Genomic DNA, 12831 nt, shown 5'->3' on the forward strand with positions numbered 1-12831 from the left:
GGGGCAAAGAGAGAGAGAGAGAGGAAATCTCAAGCAGCTCTGTGCTATCAGTGCAGAGCCCAATGCAGGGCTTGAACTCACAAACCGTATCATGACCTGAGCCAAAATCAAGAGTCAGGTGCTTAACCGATTGAGCCACCCTATTGCCCCATTTTAAATTAATTTAATGAACAAAATAAACAGTGCCAATTACATCCCTGAATTTCAGTTAAGCCTATTACTACTTATTAGCATAATGGAAACCTAAAAGGAAGATTTATATACTAATGGCATATTCACAGGCCTGTATATTGAAAGGGACTTGCACTTCCATGGAGAGGAAGGACATTTTTACTTGTCAAGCCAGTAGGAAGGAACTAATTTGAACTGATGGGATGATTTTAGGAATGGATCTTTGGACAATTGGATATAATTGGTTAATATTTTTAGAGAGTTGGGAATAAGTGGTTAATAATTTTTAACAAAGAATGAATCCCTGGGTTGGGTGAGTAATTTTTCCTTTAGTCTGAGATCCTGTACCAATGATTTTATGCTGCTTGCTCATTAAGGAGATGGCTGATGGGGAATGGGGGAGTGCAACACGGGGAGGCCACAGGCACAGCAAGAGACGCCTGCCACCAAGCGTCTTGGAATCTTTGAAGGTCAAGGTCTTAGGACCCAAGAGAAGTAGTTGAGGTCAAGATCATTATTAATGAAGGCAGGTACTTTTATTTCTCCGATGTAATGACAACATCGTTTATGAAAAAAAAAGTGAGGTTATTCCCCTATATGGACCAGTCCTTGAGGATGTAAAGGAGAGAAGGGTGGTACTTGGGAAATGGGCAAGGAAAAGGGCCTTGACTTAAGGGAATCACCTGAATGTTCTTCACCCCCAACTTGGGGGTCACTTGAAAAGTAGTAAGAGCACTACGAGTAGTAGCCCTTGAATTTCCTGGAGGGACCAAGGGCCCCGCCCAGTCTAGGTGAAGCTCTGCAGTATGACAGGAACTTTAATGTTCCCACTGCAATGCAATGCTCTTTTGTTAAGATTCTGTTCATCTTCGGAATGGGAACATCGTCTGCCAGTCTTTCCCGATATTGTTTGCCAAACCACTGTCAACTCATGAGAAAGATTATTTTCCCTACATCAAGACACCACTAAGCTTAGGGGACCTCTAGACATCTAGACTGGTAGACGTAAAGGGATAAGCTTCCAGAGCGGGTCCTAGCTGAGAACTGAGAGACTATGCATCCCTATTACATTCTCGGGAATATACCAATACTTGAAGTAACTGGAGTGAGTTCCTTGCAACTGAAGAAATCTCACCAGAACAGTAATTTTTTTTAATGTTTTTTTTTTTTTTAATTTATTTCTAGGAGAGAGAGAGAGACAGCATGAGCAGGGGAGGGTCAGAGAGAGAGGGAGTCACAGACTCTGAAATAGGCTCCAGGCTCTGAGCTGGCAGTCAGCACAGAGCCCGACGCGGGGCTCGAACCCACGAACCGCGAGATCATGACCTAAGCGAAAGTCGGACGCTTAACCGACTGAGCCACCCAGGCGCCCCTAGAACAGTAATTTTTGAGTCCTCATATCTGAGCTTCATTCCTGGTGGTTAGATTGTATTTGTTGACTGAAGCTGAATTAACTTTAACTGAGTTTCCCAAACTGTTTTTATCCTTTTGCTAAAGGGATGAACACCTAGGACATCTCAACTACTAGAGGATGTTGCCATTGCTACTGACGATGGCAAACATGCTTTAATTAAACAGCATTTAAAGTTTTTAGTCCTTTATTTCATAACAACCGCTGTGAGGTAGGTGGGAAGCTTTACTTGCATATTCCAGCTTAGGGAGACTTCCAAATTCTCAGAGGCTGTCTAGGTACTTGAATTATATTGAGATGAATCCAGACAAAATTCCTTGCTTCGTTTCAAAGCCCCACGCAGAAAAATAAAACAAAGGCAAAGACTTCAAAAAATTTCCCCGAACTTTCTCACTTTTGAAGTATCCTATTCTCTATATATCTTCCTGAGATTGTTCAAATTCACATAATTCTAAAATAGCATATTAAAATACTTTTTAAAATTAGCTGTCTCTGGATTGGTATTGCCGTAGAGTTAAGGCTAAACCTACGTCGGCCATGTTTACTGCTGCCTCCCTTGGAATATTGGCTGGCACTCGTTACTAAGTGAACGAAAAAAATGTCAGGATTTCCTTCTTTCTTTCTTTCTTTTTTTTTTTTTTTTTTCAAATTAAAGTTTGGTCTCACAGATCCAGATGCCCAGCTCAGAGCTGTTAGGTTGGAAAGCTGTACACTTACTTCAGTGATCTGCTCTCATTCTAATCCCTTTTGGAATCTTCCTATTGGAATTCCTGTCTTAGACCAAGGCATGTGGTTTTGAAGGATTTATTGGTGGCAGACTTTGCTTTTGTGAGGGGATCTGCTATTTAGAAAATGTAAAACGCATCTGGAGTCCAGTCTGGTAAATAAGTTGAGTAATCTAACTTCATAATCTCATTCATATGTGATTAGAAACTGACAAGATTAATTTTCTGATGCATGTAATAAACTAGATCCGAGGACCAGTTCACAGATGCTTTGAAGAATGATACCACTGGAAGACATGTATAATCTAGGCGGGCACCCACCTTAAATGGAACTATACTGATTTTATGCGTCTTAAAAAAAAATCTTCTTAAAGTTTTGTCACATTAGAGAAACAAAATTCCAAGCCGTCCTCATTTCGCATCCATCGCCAGTGCCTGTAGATTGCTTGGAGCCGAGTGTCAAGAGGGCCTGAGAGCCGTGATGAGTTTGAATTTGCATTTTTCAGCGTGCCAGAAGGGATGGCGTTACTGCTTTTGCTTCTTTGGTCAATTATATTTTCACTGGAATTAAAGTAATAAGCTTCCGTGCTGCCTATTAACTTCCTCCATGCTGAGATGAGAATAGCTTGAAGCTGTGGAAAAATGCTGATATACTTAAAATAAAGAACCAAAATAGCCATATAAACAAACCTCAGGGAATTTTAACCAAGAAATTACTGCCAAATAAATCTTCAGCCAGTGAAAACGCTGAATATTTTATTTCAAAAAGGAACTATATTTTTAGTCTCTGCCATGCTTGTCAACACTCTATTGTAATAATAAACATAACCATTCATGAAAAAAAAGGAAGCAAGCCATGTTCACCAGCCCTATCTGCCTCCCCATGGACTGGTGGATGCAGGAGTGCACAGTTAACTCGTGGTGATCACAAGCATTGTGTCGGGCATTTGTCGTTTGTGATGAGGAATAAGAAAACAAACAGATCCTGTCAGATGGCAGTTTCAGGAAAATGGCCGGCTTCCATAGTGCCCTTCCCACAAGAACAAAAGATGGGCTGAAAAATAAAGGCAAACACTGGTCATGTTTCGTGGTATTTTACTAGTATTTTCTTCTCTTTCTGTTTTTTCCCTTTTGTGTTCATTTTATTGAATCCACTGTGATGAAGTGGAAAACTGAAGCAACTAATCAAATAATTCAGTAAAGGGCGCCTGAGTGGCTCAGTTAGTCAGGCATCCGACTTTGGTTCAGGTCATGATGTCATGGTTCATGAGTTTGAGCCCCACGTCAGGCTCTCTGCTGACAGCTTGGAGCCTGGAGCCTGCTTTGGATTCTGTGTCTCTGTCTCTCTCTGCTTCTCTCCCCTCACACTCTCTCTCTGTCTCTCAAAAATAAATAAACATTAGGGGCACCTGGGTGGCTTAGTCGGTTAAGCGTCTGACTTTCGCTTAGGTCATGATTTTGCGGTTCGTGGGTTCGAGCCCCGNCCTCCCCTGCTCATGCTGTCTCTCTCTCTCTCTCTCTCCTAGAAATAAAAATAAAAATAAAAATAAAATAAATAAATAAACATTAAAAAAATAAACATTAAAAAATTAAAGAAAATTCAGTCAACACTAATACTTATGTATTGTAAATATAATCTATATTATAAAACAATGGACATTTACCTTAGACAATTGGAAAAATAAATCAATAATCAAAAAGAAAATAAAAGTTATCCATGTCCCCACTGTGCAGAAGTAATCACTGTTAAAGTTTTGATGCATTTCCTTCTCATTTTCTTTAACTACATTCTAGGCAAATAATTCAGGATGAAATTAGGACCAGACATGTAACTGTGTATTTTGATTTTTTTCCTTTAGTATATTATGAACCTTCTTCCAAGTTAGTAAAAAGTCTTCAAAAAGGTGATTTTTTTTAGAGGCTGCATGGTAGCCAACCATGTGCACAGGACATAAATTTGTCATCGAAATTCTCTTGATAGTTATGTTATATGTATCCATAATGAGCACCTTTCTCTATTGTGTTTTGTGTTCTATTATGATTATTTCCTTAATCTACATTCTTTGAAGTGAAATTCCTAACTCAAAGGGATTATTTGCATGCTTTTAATAATATATTTTTGGTTAAAAATAAATGTCTCTACTGATATGCTGAAATATGCTATAATAATCTCCCTTACTTTTCTTTCAAAAATAAACATTATACACTTGGACCTTGAGTGTATTAGTCCCGTTGCTACTGGGCACCGCTATGCAAAACCAAACATGATGTACAGGTTTACCAAGATGGCTGGTTTGTCTCTCGCCTCACTACCCGCCAGGGTAAATAGGGCTGGATTTGCTAAGAGATTCAAATAGGAAAACAGGAAGTATGGTAAACATGTCTAGGAGGCCTGCCAAGACCATCCCTCATTTTACAAGCACGTTTTTTACAGGCTTTGTTGAAGAGTAGAGTTTGGCAACTATTTTTATAACATAGATCAGGGGCAGCTGACTCAACCCGAAGAACTCAGCTGTAAATCACAAAATCTGACTTAAGAGACTCTTACTCCATGGATGTTTCTTCAACTAGAAGACTGGATTAGAGCAGCCTTTTTGGGCCATGAGGATGGGTGTGTGAACAGAGAGAGTCAGTCGGCCAAGGGCAGCCAGAGGATGGAGCAAAGGCACACAGGGCAATAGACTTGAGAGACCATTGGGTTGGGATTGGAGGAGGTGGGAAGAGGTGACAGAGCGAGTGAGCATTTAGTTCCCAACTGCTACGGATTTCCTGGGTATACATTTTCCACTTCATGACACACCCTGCTGCTCCTGTATGAGATCCCGCTTTACTCAAGCTGCTTGAAATGTGTCTGTTTCGTATAACCAGATTGTCTCCACTGAAATGATAGGGCTGATGTTGACTGACTTTCCCACCTGGCTATCTCAGGCACCAGCCCTTGGCTTATTTGGCCTGGTTGCTGGTCATTACATTTTAATTTTTTTTTTTTTTAATTTCTAGGAGAGAGAGAGAGAGAGAGACAGCGTGAGCAGGGGAGGGTCAGAGAGAGAGGGAGACACAGACTCTGAAACAGGCTCCAGGCCCTGAGCTGGCAGTCAGCACAGAGCCCGACGCGGGGCTCGAACCCACGAACCGCGAGATCATGACCTAAGCGAATAAGTCAGGGGCTCAACTGACTAAGCCACCCAGGCGTCCCTGGTCATTACATTTTAAAGAATAAGGAAAAATCAAATACGAATGTATAAATGCTGAATATACCTTAATTTGTAGAGGTTCTCTTTTTTCCCCCCTCTGGGTAACTCACATGGGTCAGACCACAAGCCAGTGTGTGAATTTACCCCCACCAAATGAGTCAGTTGAAATAAAATAGAATAAAANAGCGAAAAGTCGGGCGCTCAACTGACTAAGCCCCCCAGGCGCCCCTGGTCATTACATTTTAAAGAATAAGGAAAAATCAAATACGAATGTATAAATGCTGAATATACCTTAATTTGTAGAGGTTCTCTTTTTTCCCCCCTCTGGGTAACTCACATGGGTCAGACCACAAGCCAGTGTGTGAATTTACCCCCACCAAATGAGTCAGTTGAAATAAAATAGAATAAAAAAAAAAAAAAAGAAAAACCAAACACCTCCCAGTCGTTCTGAAGAATAAAAAGGGAGCTACTTGGTCCTATCAGCTTGTACTAACAAAAACCAACCCCCATAACCAGGCTTCAATATCTTGAAGACAATAATATTAGCTATTTCTGCTACCCCAGTGGGAACAGAGTTTTAATAAACTGCATACTGTCTGGATTGGTGTGATTTTTAACCCAGTGGGGGGCTGAAAGGTACTTGTTATACAGTCTGAAGTGGAAATAGTAAAGTTCTTTTTCCTCACGTTTTCCCGAGAAAGTCTCTGTGGATTGATGACAATGAACCTGGGTCTGAGCAGCTGAGACACACTTTGAGGGATGTCAGCTCTCCTGCCCCCACAAGGCCAATTGCTATTGGGTAATCTCCATACTGGTCCTCAGATGAGGCTCTGAGGAGACTGGAGTTTCGTGGTTTTGGGTTTTGTTTCTATTTTGCAATGGCCGTGCTTTATGTGGAGAGGAAAATGTGTTTGAGGAACAAAAGCCTAAGGGACAGGGCAAGGACATAAGAAGCCATAGCCTCTTCTCTGCTGTCTTCTGAAATTCAAACTCTGTCATGTGTCAGGTCTGATTTCTTGGGAAACCCTCCTCTTGGCTGGATCCCTCAGGAGCCAAAGGAAAAGCTGAAAAGAACCATTTTGCAATTTCCCCAAAGTCTATACCTGGAGGGGTTCCACGTGGGTCAAACTGAAGCCGGCTCGGCAGCATGTCATCTTTGTTCACTTGTGTGTACACGACGCATGGCTGAATGTGACAGCCCTGGAGTCTCGAGCAAGCGTACGGTGGGTCGTTTAAAAGTGCTTAAACTAAAACTACTGGTGCCTCAGCTGCATGTGTGAATTTGTTTATGAAAACATGTGAGACACTCGTGGGGGAGCCACCAAAAATCTTTGAGTGGTATTTGGAGGTGCCCAAGTTCTTACACCAGCAGGTAGTGGCAATGACTAACTACAATTGGGTAACTGCTGTAACCGTAACAGCACCTGTGTCCCCTCTGCGGAGGTTGGCACAAAGGCAGTGACATCTTGCACATCTTAAGTTAGTTATAATGGGCTGCTGTTGACCGTTTGTGTCCCCCTAAAATTCATATGTCGGAGCCTAATCCCCAGTGTGATGGTATTTGGAGGTTGGGCCATGAGGGTGGAGCCCTCGTGCTGGGATGAATGTCCTTATAAGGAGACAAGAGAAACACATCACTCTCTTGGCCAGTGAGGACCCAGGGAAAAGGTGGCATCTCCAGCCAGGAAGCTGACCTTCCGCAGATGCTGGGTCTGCTCACACTTTGATCTGACTCCCCTGTCTGCAGAACTATGAGAAATCGATTTTTGTTGTTCGAGCCACCCAGTCTATGGAATTTTGTTACGGAAGCCCAAACTGACTAAGACATGGGCACTGCAGAAAGTTTTATTCACCAACCCCGGCTTGTCAGAAGCGATAGGGAAAGTCTCCCACCCAGAGTTTCAAGATGTTTGTAAATCTTTTTTTGTCTTTATTGCAGATCCTTCATATTCTAAGAATGCATTTTGTCTCTGGCTCATCTTCTAACCAAATGTCCAATGCCTATCGGAATTTATGAGTCAGAGCACTCATTTCCCCCTCTGGGCTGGCCTTGTGTGAATTAATGATTACAGAAATGATAACACAGATGACAAGGTGAAATATCAGAGAGGATACAGAATTTCAGAAATGAAAAGACATAAAGACATTGCAACTTGATGCTGGTCAAACAGTACAAATTTTCACTTATAAGATAAATGAACTCTGGAGAGCTAATAATACTCAGCTTGATCACTATAGTTAGTAATGATATGATTTATACTGAAAATTTCCTAAGCAAGTAGATCTCAAGTGTTCCCAGTGCATGTACACACATCTACACACAAAGCTTAACTGTATGAGGTGATGGATAGGTTAATTAGGTTGATTGTGGCAATTATCTTACAATGTATATGTATATCAAAACATCACACTGTATACCTTAAATGTATAGAATTTTAATTCATCAATCATATCTCAATAAAGCTGGAAGAAACAAAAAAAAGAGGGGCGCCAGGGTGGTTCAGTTGTTAAGTGTCCAACTTCAGCTCAGGTCATGATCTCACGGTTTGTGGGTTCAAGCCCTGCGTCAGGGTCTGTGCTGACTGCTAGCTCAGAGCCTGGAGCCTGCTTCGGATTCTGTGTCTCCCTCTCTCTGACCCTCCCCTGCTCATGGTCTCTCTCTCTCTCTCTCTCAGAAATAAATAAAACATTAAAAAATTAAAAAAAAACAAAAAAGAAATTACATATACACAAGTCTTTATATTGCATCGATTGTATTAATAAAAGAATAGAAGCAACAGGAATATTAATAAAGGAGTACTTAAATAAATTATGGTATATATATATCCATACAATAAAAATCACTGCAGTCATTAAAAATATCGAGGAGGTTCTTTATAAACTGATCTTTAAAAAATCCTTCAGGGGCACCTGGGTGGCTCAATTGGTTAAGCATCTGACTTTGGTTCAGGGCATGACCTCGTGGTTCATGAGTTCAAACCCTACATGGGGCTCTGTGTTGACAGCTCAGAGCTTGGAGCCTGCTTCAGATTCTGGGCCTCCCACTTTCTCGTCCCTTCCCCTGTTCATGCTCTGTCTCGTTCTCTCAAAAATAAACATTAAAAAAAATTTTTTTTTAATGTACAAGATATATTATTTGGTAAAAAAAAATGTTGCAATCTGGGTGGGGCAGGGAATTGGAAGGGAGTGTGGGCATGCAGCAAAATATTATGAAAATATTTCAGTAAATAACTGAGTAAGCAGACAGAGCCTAAGGGTGAACCAGGGCTCCCCTCACTGGCCTGTGGCTCAGGAAGTGTCACCCGGCCCAGGTAATTGGCAAGATCTATTGGACTCCACTCTGGTTGCGGCAGCCAGTCGGAGATGTTACTGCTGGTCTTCACCGAATACATTTGTAAATCCAGGATAAAAAGTTCAGGTAATGTTGATGGTGGTATGTAAGGGATGCATTGGTAAGGATCACATGAATGTAATAAGTTTTGTCATTACTGTGCTATGTTTAGTATGCTTTATCTGATTTTATGACATATGAGATTAAAATTATTGGCTTTATTATATTCTAAAGTTTATTAGACTCACAATAGTTGATTAAATGCTAAAAAGGAATGCACTTTTAAAATTTGTTGAATTTACTTGACACGCATTTGCCACAATGTACTACATATAGGTGTACTAAATATGTAACTGTAGTGTGAAATCTGTAAGTAAACTTTGGTATTTAAGAGAAGAAAATTTAGTTCTTTTACTTATGAGCTAAGTTAAAAGTTAATTAAGGGATGTGAAATGACTTTTCTTATTTTTGGACAATTACTATATTTCTAAATAAAAAAGAAACAAGATTTGTAGGTTGAATTTAAACGTTTGTAAGGACCAAGATTCTCAATTTATAGCTTTAATGTACTGAATGCTGCTATTAAGCCCTGGTAAGGAAAATCTTTCTTTCCAGACACAAAATCCCTCTGACTTTTAAAAACTACTCATTCCCATTGTGACCTCAGGGAGTAACTTAAGTGCCTGTGTTGGAAAAAGCTCAGGGAAAAACCTTAATTTAGTTGTCCTTGACTTTTAAAATCATCTTCCAAAATCCAGGTTAACGCAGCTTGATTCTATCTCTGTGATCTTCACATTGAAACATGCCTTACATTTGTCTTTGCCCCTTCTGTCCTTGGGGACGCCGCTGAAGGGCAGGCATAAGCGCAGAATTTAATTTTCCCACCTGACTTCCTATGAGGAATTAATTGCGGACATTTTTACTCCTTTTCTAAGGGCTTTACCTCTTTTCTTGGCTTCCTAAGTTCATGCTTCCCCTTCTGCAGCTATTTTTTTTAAATTTTTTCAATGTTTATTAATTTTTGAAAGACAGAGAGAAGACAGAGCACAAGCAGGGGAGGGGCAAAGAGAGAGGGAGACACAGAATCCGAAGCAGGCTCCAAGCTCTGAGCTGTCAGCCCAGAGCCTGAGGCAGGGCTCGAACCCACGAGCTGTGAGATCGTGATCTGAGCTGAAGTTGGATACTTAACCCACTGAGCCACCCAGGCGCCCCTCCTTCTGTAGCTATTTCTAAGAAGCAATTCACGTATACACATTTTTCATGGTTTAGTAAAAGGCATTAGCACTGAATTCATGGGTACCTGAGGTCCACCGTAGGGAAACACTGATGGAGGAGGAGTGAATTTGCAGGTCCTAAATGGGTTATGCTGTCCCTTGTCTCTATGACTGCTGTGTCTTTTCCTCTCTTTGCCTAGCTCACTCTTCATTTTTCAAAATCTCATCTTGACTCCTTGAACCTATTTTCAGGACTTACTTTTGACCCCCTCAATGCTTTTGGGATTCATTCATGCCGCTGTACATGGCTATTTGGTATTCTATTAATATATCACATTGTATTTATGCATTTCACTGTTGATGGAAATTTTAGGTTGTTTTCAGTCTTATTATATATTACAAACAATGCAATTATGAACAATCTTATATATGTCTCCTGGTTTATATGTGCAAGAATTTTGCTAGTGTCTGTAAGTATGTAGGAGTGAAATTGCTGGGTCAACTTTAATAGATGTTGCTGAAGGTTGCACTGATTTTTACTGGACTAGTGCCTATAAGACATCTGGGGGTTCTAGGTCTTTCTGAACCTTTGTTCAAAATTGAGATATAAAACTGACATATACATTATAATAGTTTCAGGTGTACAACATAGTAATTCCATATTTACATATATATATTGCAAAATGATACAAACAGTAGGTCTAGTTACATAGATGACGGTACAGTTACAACATTGTTTTCTTGTGAGGAGAACTTTTAAGATCTACTTTCTTAGCGACTTTCAAATATGTCTTACGGTATTCTTAACTACAGTCACCATTCTGTATGTAGGAATACTTGATATTGTTAAGATTTTAATATTTGCCAATCATGTGTGTCTGAAATTAGGCCCCATTGGGGTTTTAATTTACATCTCTTTGATTACAAGGAAATTTGTACTCTGTTTATGGTGTCTTAATGAACAGACGTTTTTCAACCTATTTCATCAATATTCTCCTTTATGATTTTCACCTTTTGAGTTGTGTTTGAGAATGGCTTCCGTAAGCTGAGATGACAAAGGTTGTCTCCTGTGGCTTATTCTAAAAGATTTTTGTAAAAGAAAAAAGGCTTTTGATTTTGAAATAGCTTCAAGCTCATAGATAAGTTGAAGGTATAAAAGTAGTACTAAGGGCTTCAGTAAGTCCTATCACCAGATTCCCATACTGTTTACATTTTATCTTCATTTCCTTTTGCATTCTCTCTCTCACTATTTTTTTCTCTCTCTCTCTCACTCTGGAAACGTTTAAAAGTAAGGTAAATCAATCATGACCCTTTACCCCTGAATACTTGAGAGTATGTTTCTTAAGAGTCTGGATATTCTTCTAACGGTTTAAAAGTTCGCTTTCCCCATTTAAATCCTTGATCCTTCAGGAATTAGTTTTTGAGTAAGTTATGAGGTAGAGATCCAGTATGGTTTTTTATAGAGATAGTGAAGAGTTCCACACCACCTGGGACTACTCCAAGCTACCTCTGTAACACCACTTGCAACAAATGTCAGTTGTTTACATGTGTGTGGGTCTGCGTCTAGGCATTCGAGGCATGTTAATCTGTCCCATTGATCTGTCTATTACATTAAGAGAGATCACATTATCCTAATTACTATAGCATTGTCGCAAGCCTTGCTGTCTGGTTGAGGAAATCCTCCCTACCTTCTTTATCTTCTTCAAGAGGTCTTGACTATAATAAGCTCTTTGTTCTTTAACATGAATTTAGAATTAGTTTGTCAACTTCCAAGAAAAATCGTTTAGGGATTTCAATTGGAATTTCATTAAATCTCTAATACACTTGTATAAGACCTGACATTTAAAAAAATGTATACAGTTTGAGAAATTATATAAATTGACAAAATTACAGTTTGAGAAATTTATACAGGGGTGGGGAGGGGGTGAAGAGCAGAGAGAGAATCCCAATCAGGCTTCACACTGTCAGTGCGGAGCCCAGTGCGGAGCTCAAACTTATGATCATGAGATCGTGGCCTGAGCTGAAATCAGGAGTCAGGTACTTAACCGAATGAGCCACTCAGGTGCCCCTCAGACCTGACGTCTTTGCAAAATTGTGCTTTCTAGTCTATGAAGTTAGTATGTCCCTCCATTTACATAGATTAAAAAAATTTTTTTAAGTTTACTTTTAAATAATCTCTATACCCAATGTAGGCTTGAACTCATAACCCCAAGATCAAGAGTCTCATGCTCTACTGACAGAGCCAGCCAGGTGCCCCAATGTATATAGATATTTTTTATGCTTTTAAAGATTTAAAAGAATTCTACATTTATAGAATTTTTTTTTGCAGGAAAGTATTGCCTGTGGGTTTTTTTTTTGGAATTATTTCTAAGTACGGTATCTTTTTAAAACATTAAAGTCAAATATTTGTTATTGGAATGGAGAACAATGAACTCTTACAAATTGATATTATATCTAGTAACCATGTTAGAAGCTCTTTTGTTAACATTTTGTAGGGTTTTTTTTTTTTTAGGTTTTCTCTGCAGTCACATGAGCTACATACAGTAATAATTTTGTTTCTTCCTTTCTTTTTCCTTTTAAGATTTTTAAAAAGTTTCTTTATTTTGAGAGAGAGATGCGGGGAGGGGCAGAAATAGAGAATCCTAAGTGGGCTCCACACTTAGCATAGAGTCTGACACAGAGCTCCATCCCATGACCATGAGATCACAACCTGAGCTGAAATCAAGAGTTGGGTGCTTAACTGACTGAGCGACCCAGGGGCCCTTCTTCCTTTTCAGTTCATATG

Source organism: Crocuta crocuta, unplaced genomic scaffold (genome assembly GCF_008692635.1).
Source record: "Crocuta crocuta isolate KB4526 unplaced genomic scaffold, BGI_CrCroc_1.0 scaffold25, whole genome shotgun sequence".
In the NCBI taxonomy this organism is placed as follows: Eukaryota; Metazoa; Chordata; class Mammalia; order Carnivora; family Hyaenidae; genus Crocuta; species Crocuta crocuta.